The following is a 7,605-nucleotide window of genomic DNA, read 5'->3' on the forward strand; positions in this document are numbered from 1 at the left end:
TGAAATGTAATTTTTTATATAATCACAATACTATTTTTCTTGTTTTCATTCCTAGGATAGGAATGGTATGTCATTACCTGATTCAAAATGGCCAAAGCTAGTCCATCTCACCTCACTAATGCCTAGAATGTAGATGTTCATGTGTTCCATTTCATTTTTCACAATTTCTAGTTTTCCAACATTCAAGCTTTGTACATTCCATTTTCCAATTATAAAATTGTATTTGTTTGTTAAGTGTAACAATGAATGAATGGAAATCCAAAGTCTCTGTAAATTTTCATTAAAATTAATAATAATAAAAATTTTAAAAAAATTATGTTTGCCACTATCTTTCCTCATTTTGACTGATTTCCTATCTCGGCTCTACCTCTAATACTGTAACAATGCATGTACCTCTACTGTTCATAGGATTTTCAAAAGCCTGTTATTTAAGAAGTAGATGGCCAGTCCTACTTCCTAGTTTGTATTAATTTGAGAGCTCTACTAAAAGCTGCCCACCATGATTAACCCTCATCGTATTTGGCACATTAGTAGCATAGCTTTCAGTATCACTGCAATCCATAGGTTATCTCAGTACTGCAAATTCATAGACAAGTGCTGTACCAATTAGAGGAATGTATTTCCCCAAATACAACAAAATGACTATTTAGTTTGTACCTCTAAAAGCAAATCAGGCTTCATACTAAGCCTGAGTGACCCCAGCTGTAATCACAAAGGCTCACCCACCAGGTCCTAATTGGTTTAAACAAGAGACTCCCAGCCCACAAGTGACTGTTAATCAAATAAAAAAGCTCCCCCTTCTGGATCCCTATTGCTTCACATAAGAGGCTTGCAGCCCCCAATGAACTGTTAATCAAATAAAAACTCTTTTGAGTGTACATTACAACCCAACTTTTCTTTTTCCTCAGTGTGCTTCCTGCTCTTCTACAGGTGGTAATCCCAAGAACATTCTTCTGCAGGCATTTGTTGCTTTTTATTTACTTTAAAAAAAAATAAGAACACAACAGCTTTATTTAATATAGAATTTAGGGAGGTGAAGGGAGAAAGACCACCTTCACCTGGTAATAGTTTTAGCATTTGTGTTCTTGCCATTGGGTATAATGGAAAGTATCTTCTGGGCCTCCTTCTTGTCCTAGAGTGTGTCCTTGGAGCTCCTTTTCTTCAAGAGAGCCACCTCATCCAGCTTCTTTGTGACCTGTACTGTCTTCATGTTGCCAGAACTCTTCCCAAAGAACAGGTGGGACAGCTACCAGAGTGCTTCCTTAAGCTGAGCTTTTAGCCCATCTCTCCACATATTTGATCCCATCAGGCTTATAGGCATCCTTCTCCTTGATGTTCTGTGTGAAGAAACCCTAGTACTCTTGCCACCAGCTGTACTTGTCATCAGTGACCATCTTATCTTTGTTGCAGCACATAGCTGAGAGTTAACTTTTGGGACACCTAAACCCAGACTTCCTTCTGCACTATGGTTCCCAGTGGCCCTGACACAAGTGTATGGTGGCTCTGACAAAGGGCTCTTCATCTAGGATGGAGGTTGCAGAAAAATACTGTTGTTGACACTCCTTGTCCAGGTTGGTGATGCTCCAGCTGATGTTCTCTTAGCAGCCAATGTCTTCAGAGTACCTTGTTGTGCTCATCATTGATGAGCTATTTCCTTTTTCTTTTAGTGCAGATTGTTGATGAATCTTCCCCCAATCCTGATGCCATTTGTTGTTGTTGTTATGTGCCATCGAGTCGCTTGCGACTCATAGCGACCCTATGTACAACAGCCCTAAACTCTGCTCTGTCCTGTGCCAATCGCACTGTCTCTGACACTCCCATCCCAATTATCCCAGTCACTGAATCAATCCACCTCATAGAGGGCCTTCCTCTCCTGCGCCGTCCCTCCACCCTCCCAAGCATGATGTCCCTCTCTAAGGACCGGTCTCTCCTCACAACATGTCCACAGTATGTTAGATGGAGCCTCAGAATCTTTGCCTCCAAGGAGCCACCCGGTTTAACCCTTTCCAGGAAAAATCTGTTTGTTTTCCTAGCAGTCCATGGTATTCTCAATACTCTTCTCCAGGACCACAGCTCAAAGGCATCAATTTTCCTTCTATCCTCCCTGGTCATTGTCCAACTTTCTGATGCATAACAAGTGATTGCGAAGACCATGGCCTATATTAAATGCACCTTAGTCTCCAGAGAGACACCATTGCTCTTCAGTACTTTGGAGAGGTCCCTAACAGCAGACTTTCCCATGGTAATGTACCTTTTAATTTCCTGGCTGCTGGTTCCAAGAGTGTTGACTGTGGAGCCAAGCAAACTAAAGCTGTGTACAATCTCAATCTCTTCACCATCCATCCTGATGTTGCCTGATGCCATATTCTTCTTCAAATAGGTCAGCAGAAGAAGCTTGTTGGTTCTCCTGCCCATGCATGCATGCTTCAATGCTCACCTGCACAGCTTCCACTCAATTTCCTCGCTTCTCTGCTTCTCTGCCTCTTGTATTTCTTGTTCTGCTGATGCCTCCTTTTCTGCCTAGTGTTTCTGTGATGACGCTATATTGGCACGTCTACTCCTAGATCCATTACTGTGGGCATGAGCAAGCCAGAAGTGAACGCTTCCAATCACCTCCAGCTGTTTTGTTGCCAGAAAACAAGAGCCTTAACCTTGGAACTGTCCCAAAGGTCTACTGCTCCACACCCCCTTTGTAAAACATGTCGTAAGCTGGGTTTTCTAGAAAAAATAAAACTAGAAATAGTTATATCAAGGACAAGACTCACCATAGTTGTAGAGGCTGGAAAGTCCCTAGATTGGAGGCTTCTGACTCACAGCTGGCTCAGAGGTTAAGGAGGCTGGTGGAATTGTAAGATCTGTAGGATTGACAACTGTGACTTACAAGCCGTGGAGGCTAAGGAATACTAGGATCAACTTCTGCCCCAGCAATGGGAGGTCAGACAATGCTGTTGTTACGTGTTGTTGAGTCTACTGTGACTCATAGCAACCCGATGAACAACAGATGGAAACCTTGCCATATCTTGTGCTCTCCTCAGAATTTTTGTTCCTTATTGAGCTCACTGAAAACAGTGTGTTAGTCCCACCCGTTGAGAGTTATTCTCTCTTTCTCTGACTTTCTGTTTACACAGCATGATATCTTTTCCCAAGAACTAATTCCTTTGGAGGCAGTTCTAGTACTTAGTGGTAAGAAGTTGTGCTGCCAGCCCACAGTTCTGTGCTTCAAATCCACCAGTTACTCTGCAGGAGAAAGATGAACAATCTTTTATTGTGCAGTTTACTGCCTCTGAAAACCCTCTGGAGGGTCAGCTGTGCATCAGTTCTGATTCAACAGTACTCAGCAACACAGTGCCTTTGGACACAACAACCAAGGTATGTGTGACAAAATTTCACCTGTCATGCCTCTAAGGAGCAACATAGTTGATCTTTGGTTATTATTTTTTGTTTTGTCTTCTTTTAAAATCATCACGGAGATGATTGTGTTATAAAAGGTCTCATCATGAGGGATAACTTCTTCATAGACTGCCAAACCAGAACATCATCATCCCAGCAAGTTGACACACAAGTTGTAAAATTCTTCACTACTAGTAAACTGAGGTGGTATGCCAGTGGAAAGAAATATACTAGCTGGTAAAATATATTTGAGAATATGAGCATGATTCACAACCAGTCAATCCCACTGCCTTTTGGTCAATTCCAATTTCTAATGACCCTGCAGGCAGACTAGTGTTTCTAAACTCTAAATCCTTATGGAAGCAGACTGCTTCATTTTTCTTCCCCAGAGTTGCTGGTAGTTCTTGCTCATTTTGGTTAAAAGCTGAATGCTTTAACCAGTTTCAGAAAAGCTGCTGTGGGAATGATAAGGCAAACCCCCTAAACCCATTGCTGTTGGATTGAGCTGATTTTTTTTTTTATGGTGCTTATTCTTTGTCAGGTTTCTGAGGTTGTAAATCTTAATGGGAGGAGACTTCCTCTGGCAGAGAGGCCAGATTAGAACTGCTGACCTTTCAGTTAGCAGCCTAATACTTAACACGTTACACAACCAGGGGTTCAGAAACCCTAACCCACTTCCATCTAGTCAATTCCCACTCATACTTAACCCTCCATCAGGATCCTTGGGCTGTAAATATTAACCAGAGAAGACTGTCACATCTTTCTCCCTTGGAGTGGTTGCTGGGTTCAAACTACCAAGCATTTGGCTTACAGCTGAGTGCATTGACCACCATTCCGCCTGGCATCCTATGGGAATGATAGCCAACTAACCAAATCTACCAGCAGGTAACCTTCCACCAGGCTTCTGAGGCTGTTCAAGAGGGGATTGCCTTAACGCTCTCCTGTGAAACCACCAGCCTTTCTGTTGGTAGCCCCAGTGTTTATGACTACACCACCAGGCCTCTTTATGGAGATGATCTCTCTGTCATTGCTATTCAGTAAATTGCAACTCCTAGGAAGCCTCCACAAGGTTTCTGAGATTGTAAATCCTTACAGCCCTTTTTTCCTCCCTTGGATTCCAACCACCAAAGACACATAGCCTGTGGATTAGCAACCTTACATGTTATGCACTCTTCCATCGGAACGCCTAGTTGTAGGGTCTCTATGAGTCATGGTTGACTCAATGGCACACAACAACACCAAGAGTTGAACTGTTAGCAATCAGAATCCTAGTGGATGCAGTTATGCAAGCAGTCGGCTGACCTGGAATGTTACAGAGCTGGTTAATACAACAAGAATCCCTAAGGCAAAATTCATGAACAACCAAAATGAATGAGCAGCCAACTGTGTTTGTTCTGTACAATCAGAACAACTTTGGTGTAGCTAATCAGGGCAGGTGGTTGAGGGCAGCTCCCTCAGTCACCAGTCACAAGCTCTTGCTTAGATTCTAGATCTGACCTGTTTTTAGACTAAAAATCTCTTGAATAAAAAAAAAATGTTTAGTTATGGGAAGCCAACTTTATACCAAACAGTATATGAAAACCCTTGTTCAGGAATTGAAGGAATTACAGATTTATAAGTTAGGATTTCTCTTGTGGCAGATCCCAGAAAATGAGCTGTTTGTTCCCTGCAGACAGGAGACAGCAAGGGGCCCCCTACAGAGGGAGTGTTACTTCCTGAGCTAGAGTTCACCCTGAGGCATCAAAGTAATCCTTAAGGGTAAACCAAAGTCTTGCATTTGTGAACCCCTCCCTCCTGAGTCAAGCAGAAGGTTTTCAATAGAAAGAGCTTGGCTTCATTTGCATTGAATTATCTTTGTGATTTACTGATATTTTTCAATAAAGATACAAAGAAGCTTAGCTTGGGGTCTTCAATCGAGAACTGCTGGCCCCTGTTTTATGCTCTCTGCTCTATCTCATTCCTGGCTGGTTGTCTCGTTATTAATAATTATAAAATTATTCCATTCTTTGGGACCCTCGGTCTGCAACATTTAGGTCTTCAGACTGAATGTGCAACATCAAACATACAGTGTAATCATTCCTCCACTGCTTTTGTAAAGGAGCCAATCATTACTTTGTTCAGTTAACCATCCGCATATATCTGAACAAGTTTCGTTTAGGACTGCCAAACACAGTTTGAGTTGAGAGTGACACCAGCAATGCAGAAAGGCGTCATGAAGGTCTGTGCTAGAATATGGCCAGATAACAAATAGAATTTTGTCCTGGTAGACATGGAGCACCTGATGATGAAACATTAAGTAACTGTGCAGCAAGAATTGCGGTCATGAACTGAGTTCTGTCAGTTTCAGCAAGTTAGAAGATCTAGAAAGCCTATTCATGCAGCAATCTATAAAACAACAAAAGTGGACACCCAGGATCTACTGAGACAGTGGGATATAGAGAGTAGATAGAAAACTGTGTGGTTAGGTGGACCGTCAGATGCCCATGCCATCCGCCACTTTTGTACTTCTTCCTTATCTGTGGCTACATATGAGTTTCTTAGAACTAGCTGATGAGGGAAGATGAAAAGTCAAGCTTGGCTTATGGGTAAATTGGATGAGTATATAGATAAAAGTGAAAAATGGACTGTGATTGTGTTACGGCCTCTCCTCATGTGGCTCTGAAAGAGTAGTGAGGGAAAATCATAACTGCTGAGAGAATTTTGAGTAGTATCTTAGTTGTCTGGTGGATGCCTTTAACATGGCTCAGTTTGAGACATTGTTGTTAGGTGCTATCGAGTCAAGGGCAACTCATAGCTACCCTATAAAAAACAGATCAGAACTTTCCAGCATCGTGGCTCTGAAAGAGTAGTGAGGGAAAATCATAACTGCTGAGAGAATTTTGAATAGTATCTTAGTTGTCTGGTGGATGCCTTTAACATGGCTCAGTTTGAGACATTGTTGTTAGGTGCTATCGAGTCAAGGGCAACTCATAGCTACCCTATAAAAAACAGATCAGAACTTTCCAGCATCATGCTGGAGCCCATTAGTCAGTCACAGTGTTGGTCCACCTTGTTGAGAGTCTTCCTCTCTTTCAGTGACCCCACTACCTTTCTCACCACAATATTCTTTTGTTTTTAATTGTTTATTTTATTTTATCACATCAGATGTGTGAGGGCTTTGGGGGACAGCCAGGCACACTCAGTCCTTCTTGGCAGCCGCCTTCCTCATGGCGACCAGGACATTGCTGAATTCTTCTTGGTTCCTCTTGGTGTGGATGTGTGTCCCCACCCTTTTCTTGATAAACTTGAGGGTCTGCTTGTCCTTGGAGACCTAGAGCAACTCCATGGCGGGACACACCTCCCGGATCATGTTCCACACAAACTTGATGTGCTTGGTGAGGCGTCTGCGGCTGCAGCAGCTGTGACTCTGCTTTCTCACGTTCTTGGTGACTTTGTGGCCCTTGTTGAGGCCCGCGGCCATGGGATAGCGCACAGCCATGGCTGCTGCACGTCTATGGCTGCCGCAGCGGAAGGACAGTTGCGCACAATATTCTTTTTCCAAGGCCCTTCCTGACAACATGCCCAAAGTATGTGAGACAAAGTTTCACCTCTTTTGCCTCTAAGGAGCAATGTGTTTGTCCTTCCTGCAAGACAAATTTGTTATTCTCAAAGGCATTGATTAATCTTGAGTCATTCCTATTTATTATTCAACTTTCAGATACAAGGGAGCTCTGATGTCCTAGTGGCAAGAAGCTGTGCTGCAATCTCAAAGGCACACAGTTGGAATCCACCAGATGTTCCTCTGGAGAGGGAGGGGCACTCTCCTCCTGTGCCAATCAGATCTGACTTGATGGTACACAACAAGGAAAAAAAAAAGACAGCAAGAGGAAAAACAAAAAAAGAAAGAATAGATTATCAAATTTCAGATGCATACAAAGCAACTGGAAATACCAAGACTTGGATTAGGAGAACCCCAATATCTAAACTGACATGCTTGCTCTTGAGCACTTTGGTGAGGTCCTCAATTGCCTCTTTTCCCCATTGCAACATGCTTTTAGATTTCTTGACTGCTGCTGACATAGCTGTTGATTATGAATCCAAGTAAAATAAAAGAGTTGACAACTTTTCTCCATCCATGATGATGTTGCCTATTGAACCAGTGGTGAGGATTTTTGTGTTTTTTATGTTGAGATGAACCGCATACTGAAGATTGTGGCCTGTGATCTCCTGTAAATG

General features: G+C 42.6%; 1 pseudogene; it reads right to left on the minus strand.

Moving 5' to 3' along the window:
* Positions 1 to 6,568: 6,568 nt before the first annotated feature.
* Positions 6,569 to 6,868, minus strand: LOC102855931 (annotated as a pseudogene).
* Positions 6,869 to 7,605: the final 737 nt, after the last annotated feature.

Source organism: Elephantulus edwardii, unplaced genomic scaffold (assembly GCF_000299155.1).
Source record: "Elephantulus edwardii isolate Elephantulus edwardi_28Jun2011 unplaced genomic scaffold, EleEdw1.0 scaffold00105, whole genome shotgun sequence".
In the NCBI taxonomy this organism is placed as follows: Eukaryota; Metazoa; Chordata; class Mammalia; order Macroscelidea; family Macroscelididae; genus Elephantulus; species Elephantulus edwardii.